The sequence below is a fragment of the Gadus macrocephalus genome, chromosome 10 (assembly GCF_031168955.1).
Source record: "Gadus macrocephalus chromosome 10, ASM3116895v1".
In the NCBI taxonomy this organism is placed as follows: Eukaryota; Metazoa; Chordata; class Actinopteri; order Gadiformes; family Gadidae; genus Gadus; species Gadus macrocephalus.
The window spans coordinates 8,478,504-8,491,507 of record NC_082391.1 but is presented as its reverse complement, the minus strand read 5'-3'; positions in this window follow the sequence as shown (position 1 = coordinate 8,491,507).

Below are 13,004 nucleotides of genomic sequence, written 5' to 3'. Positions count from 1 at the left end.
GACAAACGTAATTGAGAATGCCGAATAGTTCTCTGGGAACGTAATTTTGATGAGAAAGGGTTGCGAGCAGAACAACCTTAGCGAACGTAAGAGTCACGTGACGCGTTTTTTGTCACGTGGCAAAAAAACGTAGGCATGTCACATGTTTAAAGCCTTTATTTTATTTAATTCATTAAATAATAATAATACATTTAATTTAGAGGCGCCTTTCAAGACACCCAAGGTCACCTTACAGAGCATATAGTCATCATACATTTTTTAAAAAACAAGACATTGTGGAAAATAAATAAATAAACATAAGCAACAAAAACAAGACAAAACAAAACAAAAAAATCAAAACAGTGATCAGTTAGACGTTGTGTGCGAGTTTGAACAGGTGAGTTTTGAGTTGTGACTTGAAGGTTGTAATGGTGTCTGACTGTTTAAAATATTAAAATATACATTCTCTCTCTCTCTCTCTCTCTCTCTCTCTCTCTCTCTCTAATTATATAATTATTTTAGTTAAAATATTATAAGTTGACCATAGCTTTTATTCAATTATCGTTATAACAAGATCTGTATCTGACCATTGACCATCAACTCGGTAATTCTATGAATGAAATTCAGACGCAAGGCCATGGACCGTACGCCACCCTATCGCCATTCTCCCATCTTGAATTTAATCGACCATTCTTGTTACCTCGAGGAAGTCTGGTGGTCTCCGTATAATAAATAAATAAATAAATCTATTTATTTATTTATTTACTAAACGGCTCTTCTCAATGCCGTGGAACGCTCCGTTCACTTGCATGGGCCTTCCCGACTTCCGGCGGTGAATTATCTTTTCCTTCCGGGCTTAAAGTTGTTAAATTAAATATCGTTACACGGTTACGTATAATAGCATAATCAGCAAAGAAAAAGGTTTTATAGCCATGATTTAAACGGCATGCGAGCTGCTGTTTTCAGCGTCCATAGCAACCATAGCAACCATGTTTTTCTGTCGAGAGCTACAATATTCTTCGTCATAACTATCAAACTATCACTATCGTCATTACCTCTCGTTTTGGATAAATTCCAATGGGTCGTAATCTGTGGCGGAACAAACCACCTACGACGTGGTCGTATTTTCCGAGAGGACAGGCTGATACTGGACATTGATTGGTTTGTAGGTGGGCGTGAGTCTGACGTCACCGTTCACCGGTATAGCCTTCATGAATGAATGAAGAAACATGTGAACATAATTTCCTGCAGCTCAGTTCAGGCAGCCGCCCAGACAACGCACACTTCCCGCTTTGACCACAGCTATAGCCCTAGATAAAGAAATCAACAAAGCAACCCCCGCTCCTAGTAACCCCGTCAGCAGCTATAATTTCTCCTCTTGTGACATGTTGATATAACGTTGGACTATTAACATTACAATCAAACGTACGCTTCCCCGAGAGGTAGGCCTATGCCTATATACTGACAATAATGTGTTATCGAAATTTAACGTAGCCTATTAAGGATACGTTTCAATTAAATGTAGCCTATGTAATCCAAGAGGTAAATAAATAACAACAAAAATGTTGAGAACGAACCTATTTGCAATATGTTCAATAAGACGTAATCAGGGACAAAATTACGTTAAATGAAACGTTTCCCGAAAGGGAAATATGCCTTAATGACAATAATGTCTATACATTGACATTTAACATATTTGGGATACGTTTCAACCAAACATAATCCTAGAGGTAAATTAATGGCAAAAAATAGGTTGACAACGAACGTATTTGCGATATGTTCAATAACACGTATCCACAGCCAAGATACGTTTTTCAGACAAAATACGTTAAATGAAACGTTCTCTGAAAGGGAGATATGCCTTAATGACAATAATGTGCTATACGTTGACATTTAACCTATCTGGGATACGTTTCAACCAAACATAATCATAGAGGTTAATAAATGGCAAAAAAGAGGCTGAGGACGAACGTATTTGCAATACGTTCAATAAAACGTAATCGCGGACAAAATACGTTTTATGACAAACGTAATTGAGAATGCCGAATAGTTTTCTGGGAACGTAATTTTGACGAGACAGGGTTGCCCGGGCTCGGTTGGTGGTGGAGGACGCATTTGGCATTCTCTCCTCTCAGTGGCGGATCTACCGGAGAGTCATCGAGGTCCATCCTGAGCTGGCAGAGAGATGCATCAAGGCCACCTGTGTGCTCCACAATTTCCTCAGCAGAACAGCACCAACAGCAGCAGTGAGGGAGTGCATCCCGGGTGGTGCGGTGGAGCCTCTGCCAAGGCTGGGGAGAGTGGCTGCAAACAACGCCGGGAAAGAGGCCATTCGGATCCGCGAGACCTTTACCTCCTACTTCTCTGAAGAAAGAACCGTCTCGTGGCAGGACGACATCTAGTGCAGTGCACAAGCAATCCCAAAACGGCTCTTTTAAGAGCCACCCACACAAAACAAAAGCAGCAATTCCTTCATTATTATTAAATTGTTATTAAAATTGTTATATTAAGTAGCGAAATGGATGAGTATTTGTGTCCGTGCATGCTAGATCTTAAAATCATATATTGAGACAAGAGTTAATACTTTTATCTTATTGCTTTTCCTTACTGATGGCCTTTGGTGTACTAATCTACTAATTATTTTATCTTGTTTTATTATTTTATCTGTTTTATTACATGTTTTGGATCTTATTTTATTGTATTGCATCTTGTAATATGTTGTATTACATGATTCTTATTGTCTTTGATTACCGTATTTTCCGGACTATACGTCGCTCCCGAGTATTAGTCGCATCAGTCAAAAAATGCTCCATGACGAGGAAAAAAACATATATACGTCGCATCGGTGTATAAGTCGCATTTATTTTTAAACATTTAAACAAGGACGTTTAGTCTGGAGAGACTGAATAAAATTGCAATAGCAATATAGGTGTGTCTATGGCAAGCCGAATTGTCATTTATTAACTAAGTTTGACTATCCGGAAATTACATTGCAGATATCTGTAATTCAGTTTCGCCTAGTCAAAACTAACATTTCGGATATCCGCAACTACATTCCTCCTATCCGCAATTGTCATTTCAGATATCCATAAAGACATTCCTCCTAGGCGAAATTACGTCATTTTCGCCATTCATGTCTATGGGGTTTCTCATTGCGGATATCTACAATTCAGTTGCGGATATCCACTTTGTGAATTACGGATATCTGCAACTGAATTGTAGATATCTGTAATTCCAGTTTGAGATATCTACAATTTGATTCTGACTAGTCATAATTCCAGTTCAAGATATCTTTAATTCACCTCAATTCAAGATATCTACATGTCCCTTTTCAGATATCTTAAATTAAGTTTTGACTAGGCGAAATGAAGTTGTAGATATCTCTAACTGGAGTTACGACTAGTCAAAATGACGTTGTAGATATCTCTAACTGGAGTTACGACTAGTCAAAATGACGTTGTAGATATCTATTATCAAGTTATAGATATCTTGAAAGGAATTTTGATTAGAGATATCTACAATTGTAGATATCTTTAACTTTCATTCTGCCTAGGCGAAACTGTATTATAGATATCTTGAATTCGAGTTTTGACTAGGCGAAATGACGTTTCAGATATCTGTAATGACGTTTCAGATATCTGTAATGACAAATTATAGGACCGTTTACTTTAAGCGGGAGCGGAGCAGCTCCTTGTTCAATCATCATTCACACAATTCACTGATTACATCGCTCCATATTTTCTCGTGATCTTTTCGATCACAGCCAACGCCATGACTGCTCCTTTCTTATTCCATTCGGAAATGAACCCACTTCTTCTTTGATTATGGCGGCAAGGGGAAATTACGTATTTCTGGATATCTAAAACGTAATGCCCAACACTCAAATGACGTTTGAGATATCTTTAACTTTCATTCTGCCTAGGCGAAACTGAATTACAGATATCTGCAATTGTCATTTAAGATGTGTGACGAGTTGAATGTCGTTTTCCGTGAAGTCATTGCAGATATCTGTAATTCAGTTTCGCCTAGTCAAAACTGAATTACAGATATCTCTAACTGTCGTTTCGACTAGTCACAACTACGTAACAGATATCTTGAATGAAGTTGTTGATATCTACAATGTAAATTCCGGATAGTCAAACTTAGTTAATAAATGTCAATTCGGCTTGCCATATGTGTCGGTCCCACTCGTAGTTCTGAGAGTATACCGAATTCAGTGACACCGTGATTCCACCGGACGCGTATGCGCCGCGGTATGGCAAGCCGAATTGACATTTATTAACTAAGTTTGACTATCCGGAATTTACATTGTAGATATCAACAACTTCATTCAAGATATCTGTTACGTAGTTGTGACTAGTCGAAACGACAGTTAGAGATATCTGTGACGTAGTTTTGACTAGTCGAAACGATAGTTAGAGATATCTGTAATTCAGTTTTGACTAGGCGAAACTGAATTACAGATATCTGCAATGACTTCACGGAAAACGACATTCAACTCGTCACACATCTTAAATGACAATTGCAGATATCTGTAATTCAGTTTCGCCTAGGCAGAATGAAAGTTAAAGATATCTCAAACGTCATTTGAGTGTTGGGCATTACGTTTTAGATATCCAGAAATACGTAATTTCCCCTTGCCGCCATAATCAAAGAAGAAGTGGGTTCATTTCCGAATGGAATAAGAAAGGAGCAGTCATGGCGTTGGCTGTGATCGAAAAGATCACGAGAAAATATGGAGCGATGTAATCAGTGAATTGTGTGAATGATGATTGAACAAGGAGCTGCTCCGCTCCCGCTTAAAGTAAACGGTCCTATAATTTGTCATTACAGATATCTGAAACGTCATTACAGATATCTGAAACGTCATTTCGCCTAGTCAAAACTCGAATTCAAGATATCTATAATTCAGTTTCGCCTAGGCAGAATGAAAGTTAAAGATATCTACAATTGTAGATATCTCTAATCAAAATTCCTTTCAAGATATCTATAACTTGATAATAGATATCTACAACGTCATTTTGACTAGTCGTAACTCCAGTTAGAGATATCTACAACGTCATTTTGACTAGTTGTAACTCCAGTTAGAGATATCTACAACTTCATTCCGCCTAGTCAGAATCAAATTGTAGATATCTCAAACTGGAATTACAGATATCTACAATTCAGTTGCAGATATCCGTAATTCACAAAGTGGATATCCGCAACTGAATTGTAGATATCCGCAATGAGAAACCCCATAGACATGAATGGCGAAAATGACGCAATTTCGCCTAGGAGGAATGTCTTTGTGGATATCTGAAATGACAATTGCGGATAGGAGGAATGTAGTTGCGGATATCCGAAATGTTAGTTTTGACTAGGCGAAACTGAATTGCAGATATCTGCAATGTAATTTCCGGATAGTCAAACTTAGTTAATAAATGACAATTCGGCTTGCCATACCGCGGTCCTAAACCTGAGGGCACGGGACTCTCTAAATCGACGCCACTTCGACCTGGGTGGGACTTTACGTCCTACGTCACTCGCTATGGGTGTGCATGTGTGCGCATAGCAGTCACTCGCGATGGGTGTGCATGTGAGAAAGGTTTTGGCTTTAGAGTCTATGGGTTGGTAATAACGGTTCTGATGATTTTTCTGATGGAAAAGTGGTCTTTTATTTCCATAATCTTTGTTCAGTGAACGCATAAACCCGTTTGTTAGTTAGCAGTTAAACAAAATGCGATCTATTTGTTTACAGTTACCAACGACCAACTGATGATTGGGGGTTCGATTCCCTAGTGATGCAAGGTTTTTTCTTTCATTTTGGACTGCACACACATCGCGAGTGACAGATACTCGAACAATGTACACACATCACTGCCTTTACAATTTCTAGGCAACCGAAGTTTAAAGATTGTCAAGTGGTTAACTCTTGAATAGCATGTACTAAGACCTGATGGGTTAGTGGTCAGAGAACAACTCATTAACGCAGGGATAAGGGGTTCGATTCCTTAATGAAGCTAGCTTTTTTCATTCATATTGGACTGGATGTTTGTATGCCATTTTGCGTAACTTGTAGTTTATGATGAAGAAATGTTACTGGGGTTAAGGTTAGGGTAACGCTAAGGGTAAGACACAAAGTGTTTTTGCAACACAATATTTCTTACAATAACAAAGTTTAAAGTTTTGATGACTCCAGTAGGAAACTTAAGATAACTAGAGAAATGCGTGAGTGCTCACAAAACAACAAGTCAGCAGTGTGGTACAGGGTGATCATTTCTGATATACAGTACAAAAGCTGAAACTATTAGCCAGGAGTGGGAAAGATGCAGACGCAGACGTGGGAAGCAATAAGACGCACCAACACACAGTTGCCTGTTGCAAAATGGTTCAGAGTTTAATAGAAATAGTTAGGGTTAGCTGGTATGGCGTTATCTGGTATGGCTATAGTCTAATGTTAGCTTAGTTCGTGTTGTTTCGTCATGTTAATCGCTAGTAATAGTAAGTCATTTGTAGAAATATAGCCTATCATCACAGACTGTAGGAATGTCACCCACCCTCCATCGCGTACGACACTGACGCTCGTAATCTGTAGTGCAAGGGAGTTCGCGCACAGATCCCTGAGACAAACGGCTACGCGCACACATGCAAACCCATAGCGAGTGACGTAGGACGTAAAGTCCCGCCCAGGTCGAAGTGGCGTCGATTTAGAGAGTCCCCTGAGGGCACGATCGGGAGGTGGAAGTTGCGCTTTAGAAGCCTTCACAAGTCCAGCGGAGGGCTCCAGTTTTCGCCGGCCAAGTCATGCGCTGTGATATGTGTGACAGCTATGTTGCACAACATTGCAGCTAAGGCTGGGGTAGCTTTGGTTGAACCGGAGGACATTGAGGATGTTGGGAAAAACGGTCTGTCTAGTTACTGGACCAGATGAAATGAGACGGAGAGGTAATAAAGTCTATCGGCACGAGGACCTTGGATTTATTAAGTAAAGTGGCAACGGTTATACAGAGTCATAAAGCGTGAGAAATCGAATATGTCTAAGTCCCTAATCAGCGCTGATGGTTCGTCCAGAGCTTCGCCTCCGTGGAAGGTCTGCTGCAGAAGAAGGGATGAGTTCCTGTGTGATACACTCTTATGCTGTATCTTCCTCTCGATGAGGTGTGTGCGTTTGAGATGTGTATGGTTCTGTGTGTCTTTGGTTGACCTTGCCTCCCAGGCTCTAGTGTATGCATGTATATCTTCTTGTGTTCTTCCTGACGGGGGAGAGTCTCACAGAGTCTCCTGCTTGTGGCCCTCCCGTTCTGAGGATGAAACGGTGCATTGTCTGAGTGTTTACCATTTGCCGGGAGGAGAGATGGGGCCTTGGTTCTGGCCTTCACCTGACCATGTTCTCATGTGTGTGTTATGTGTTAAAAATTGACTATATTGTAACGTGACTGCCATGTGTTGTGCTCCTCAAGCTAGGGTGGGAGTTAGCTATATTTATAATGTACATGTGATGTGCTCAGCAGGTTATTTTGCCCAACAAGGACGATGACGACGAGAATATAATTTATTCGGTGGTGCAGTAGGCTTGCAGCGTTCAGTTGTAGGCCTAATGAATGACGGTGCCATCTTATTTTATTTACAAAACGACTAACAAAACAACATAGAACAATATATTATAAATATAAAACAGAACAAAAGAACAAGAACATTAACATCTGCCTAAAAAAGAAGCTGTTTGTGAGAAAGGATTAACCTAACTAACTACCTTTCTCACAAACAGCTTATTTTTTTGTCACAGCAGCCCAGTTCTTTCCCTGGAGAGATTGTCACCACCACTCTTGCTAATAAGCAGGAGCATGATTAGACAGGTTCCAAATTAAGGGTGAATTGGGTGGCGTCAAATATGACTTTGTGAACGCTCCAACGCGTGATGCTTAGCCGCCGCGATAGCCAATCAGCGTGAAGCTTGACCCGACGTCACTGGCAGAGAGTAGTGACGCTTGCACAGAATCATATGGCGGACATCTTTCTTTATTCTGGGTGGAAATAGTAACATAGTTATGCCATTAAATGCGTTTATGTAAACATTTTTAGCGAGAAATGTGCATTTTACTTTCATAATGTTCGCTCGGTGAATGTGAAGGATGTTTGGTTTGATAGTTATGACGAAGAGGGAACGTTCTATTCACTTGCATGGACAGCGTCTCTGGTTGCTAAGCAACCTCAACGTCTTGTCTGACTATTTCTCTGCTGATCAACACTACGAATGCTGGAAACGCACCAGACACACCATGTGAAGTTATTTAACCCGATTATTGTTATTTATATCCGAGATTATTTGATCTAACCCGATCTAAGCTCTATCATGCACCCAAACACGGCGGCGTTTGGGCGTTAGATGGGTTAGGCGCGTTACACGCTTTATCCAACGCGAGTAACGCGTTTGGTGTGGCCACACCATAAAGGTGCGGCCACACTGAACGCGTTACGCGCGTTAGATTACGCCCGTAACGTGCCTAACCTGACGCTTGATCATTGTGTGTCACAAAAATGGTTCAACGCGCCTACGCAGCTAAATGAGCCCGCCCAGCGGAGGTGTCTTGCTTCGCCCTGAAGGGGCTTATTTTCGATATTGACCGGCGACGTTCTATAGCCTACATCAGGGGTCGGCAACCTTTGTGACATGGAGTGCCAGTTTGAAATTTTCTTCTCATCTAGTGTGCCATTATCAACAATAACGCAAAGTTAAATTATGTCACAATTTTTTTTTTTTTTCCAATATACCTGGAATTTTATTCTCAACAATAACAGTATCTGTATTCTTAACAAAATAGCCACATCAATATTTCAAAGACTGAAAAACAGCTACACATTTAAACAAAAACTAGTGTAGGCTGAGGCAACATCAAATTATCAGATGCCTACCAGACAGTGTGATCCCTGGCTTTTATCAACAATAACGCAAAGATAAATTATGCCACAAAATACATTTTCCTTCCCAATATACCTGGAATTTGATTCTCAACAATAACAGTATCTGTATTCTTAACAAAATAGCCACATCAACATTTCAAAGACTGAAAAATAGCTACACATTTGAACTAAAACTAGCTGAAGCAACATCAAATTATCAGATGCCTACCAGACAGTCAGTGTGATCCCTGGCCCTGCTTTGCTTGACTGAGCTCTGTGATCTGTGGCTTGTAGTTAGTTAGGCCTACTTTGAGTTGCAAACATGCCTCAGAGTGCTCCGTTGTTAACCTCCTTAATAAATTCGCCATCTGTAAACGGCTTCCCATGCTTTGCAATGCAATGCGCAATGCGATAACTTGCTTCTGTCCCATGATCTTTAGCAGTGGTAAAAACCTTGAAGGAGCAAGGTTGTTTTTCATATCTGGACACAGCACGTTTGATTGACTCTAATTAGTCTGCTTGGTCTTTGAAGGTCTTCTCGTGGTTCGTCTCAAAATGACGCTTAACACTTGACGTTCTGCACACAACATTCTCACAGCATAAAATGCACACAGCACGGTCCTTCACAAATACAAAACCAAACTCTTGTGTCCAGCAGCACTGAAATGGCCTAGTTTTAGCTGCAGCGGGTGTGGCCATTGTTCACAATATCACGCTCTGTCATTAATTTATGTCAGCACGAAGACAGCGGACAGTGCGCTTGAATTTCAGACAATTTGATCTGAAATTCTCCCGCTGCAACCTGACCAATGGCCACACTCCAACATAAATTCCAGTGGTGTCCTCCGGGTCCTAGTGCCGGCAGACAAAAGCCGGCTTTTTTTTTTTTTTTTTTTTTTAAACGGGACAGATAAAGTGAGTATCGTAATAACACTGAGGTGCCGTGCCAGTGTTTATTCTGCGGCGTGCCAACCGTGGCACGCGTGCCATAGGTTGCCGACCCCTGGCCTACATTATCCCGCTTATTACAAGGCTACTTGCCAAAACAAAAAAATAGCCTCACATGCTGGGTCTTTTTACAATTTATTCGTTACCAGCATTCGTAGTGCTGATCAGTAGAGAAATAGTCTGCCAAAGACGTTATCGTCGCTTAGCAACCGAAGACGCTGGGGTTCACAAGTTACCGGAGTACTACCCATGCAAGAGAACGGGGCGTTCCACGGCATTGAGAAGAACCGTGTAATAAAGGCCTATAATATTTCTGTTTATGGCATAGATTTCTCCTCAGATGAGGCCAATAAAGCAATGATTAAAAAAAACAAAAAACCCTCGATCAAAGGCCCGGCCCGACCCTGCCCGAGGATAGTGGTGGGATATATCGGCCCGACCCGGCCCGCGGATCCGGCCGGGTCAGGTCGGGCTCGGGCTCGGGCAGAGAATCTAAACTCTAGTGCATGACATCCTCCGTAGGCGCTCACAGCTGGGTGAGTTTCACCAACTCCTCATCGTTTCAGCACACACTGAAAAGATGACTTGGTCGTCCATGTTCTTTCTGCTTCTGTGCGTCGTCCGTCTCTCTCTGCCAGTTACATCGGGTCAAGCTCAATGCTGATTGGCTATCGCGGCTAAGCATCACGTGTAGGCGCGTCAAAAGTTCAATTATTTTAACTAAATTTCGGCTTGTTTTTATTCCGCCGGCGTTCAGAAAAAAATACAAACAAACAAACCTATCCAGATAATTCGCGCCATTGGATAGAGTGAATTTCATGGGTTGGATGAGAATAGAAACATATACCATTCTGACATCCTATTGGTTGCAGGGCTGATCTTCAGTCCAAAAAGAGCATGCATTGGCTCGAAGAACTTTGAGAACCAGTTGCTTTTGCGGCTGAACAAAGCCTATTGGTAACTCTTTTTTGCATGGTCTGTGCATAACTAATGTAGATGCTGGTGTAGATATTGTGGTTTTTTTTTCAGGTAATGTTTAATCACTAGCAAAAGTTTAGTTAGCACCGTCAGCTGGGCACTGCTGATTTGTTATAGTGCGTCCCAGTTCGCCAAGTTCTTACTCGTTACATCTTAAATTCCTGCAGCTAAGCTTGGATACATACATTTACATTCCCAATAAAGGCTTTTGATAACATGCCTCTGAAGTTTGACTTTTTGCAGCATTCCAATACTTACAGGGAACTAGTCATGATATCTTCCGCTCCATGAAATACATGTTAATGCTCAGTAGTACACATTTATGGTTCTTTAATGTATTTGCATTGTACTAATATGCGTTCATTTTCAATGGGCATAAATGTGTCTGAAACAGGTGCATCCCAATTTTTTCAACATTAACATTATAGTCATTAGATGGCCTTTAGAAAAAAAGAAATTGGGGGAAGTGGGGCAGTGTGCTAGAGAGGTGATGTGTGTGTGTCACTAATTCACGGATGGGATAAATTCAGAGACCAAATTCCTTGTATGTGTGAGCATACTTGCCAAAAAAGCTGATTGTAATTCTATAGGCCCCTGTGGCACGGCCTAAGCTTTTGTCCTTAATGGCATTTTTTTTCCCCTTTACATTTACTTTAAGTAGTTTTGAAACCGGTACTTTGATACTTTTACTTAAGTAAAAAGCTTGAGTTGATACTTCAACTTCTACAGAAGTTTTTTTAAACGCTAGTATTAGGGATGGGCACGAGTAGTAAATTCCAAACTCGAGTGATCGAAGGAATTCCTCAAGGATCAATCGAGTACTCGTTAAATCAAATCTATTTTTAGAATGCAACGCATCTGCAGCAGGAATAGGCCTGATGATGAACGGCAATATTACCAACCAAACATGTAATGCTTATTCTCCATCAAAACAGTCAGAGTTATCAGAGTATTCATTATTTATTTTTGCAAACGTTCAAAACACATTTTCCTTACAAAAATAAATATGCGTCTCACAATTTAAATCACGTCGAACCAAGGCCTGTAACAGTTTAAAAAAAACGAAACAAGTAGCCTAACCATTGCAAATAAATGCTTGAAGCTGCAAATAAAACGGCAGCAAATGGACTATGGAAATACTCAGCGTTGTGATCTTCTCTACACGCCCGGGATTACAGCTGCGTCTTGCGGCGGTGAAAATAGCCGACACACTTTCACTTTCACCGTTGCTGCGGGTCTGCTTTCCCGAACTCACCGTTGTGTTTCAGGAGCATATGTTGCCGCATAGTACTTTCTGGTAGCTCGATTTCGCTTGGCATATTTTACATTTCACCTTATGATCTCCTATTTCTTTAAAGTATTTCAATTCTTCGCTGCGGTTTGCTTTAACCGCCATCTCTTAACTTTTTGAATTCTGGCGTGCCTGCACACGGCACGGAACGCGCCATGGAAATGGATGCATTTAATTTTCTTTGTGCCCACAACATGCGTTAGTGGCGCCGACAGAAAATTGATACATTTGCTTCAGAAAACTTTGTTTGTGTGTGTATATGCAAACTCGAGTTTGCCTGTCCACCAACCGAGTTCATTTGTAACGAGGAGTACTCGAGTAATCGATTCCTCACGCCCATCCCTAGCTAGTATCTATACTCAGGGGCGGATGGTGTATAGGGGCGATTTGGGCGACGCATTACCAACTGAGAGAAAGAGGATTTTTTTCCTAACAAATTCTATCGCAGCAAAAGTAGTTTTCAGTGTTCTAGACATATTATCGGTCATTGTCCAATCAGAATCGTCAGATTCAAGTTGCGTTTCAAATTGTCCCGCCTCTCTGGGTGAATTCGTTGACGTGGAAAATCGCCCAAGGGTTCTGCCATCGACTGTCATGTTAAAACTTTTTTTTTCGGAAAATGAGCCTTCAATGCATTTTCAACGGGGATTTGGGACTCACCCTAACGTTCTTGCGTCATACATAACTGAGCACAGAGCGCGAAGGGATATCTTCGACCAAGTCACTTGCTAATTTCAACTTGGCTGCTAATGTGTGCAATTCCGTTGCGTCTCTGAAAGAAATTCCTTTTAGTCGACGATCCAATTCAGAGAAATTGGCATTAAAACAATCAGGACCTCCAAGACCAAAATTAATAAAAAAAAGCGGTCACACGTCGACATTCTGTACCAGAAGCTCCAGAAGAAGGACATTGATGCAGTCTTCA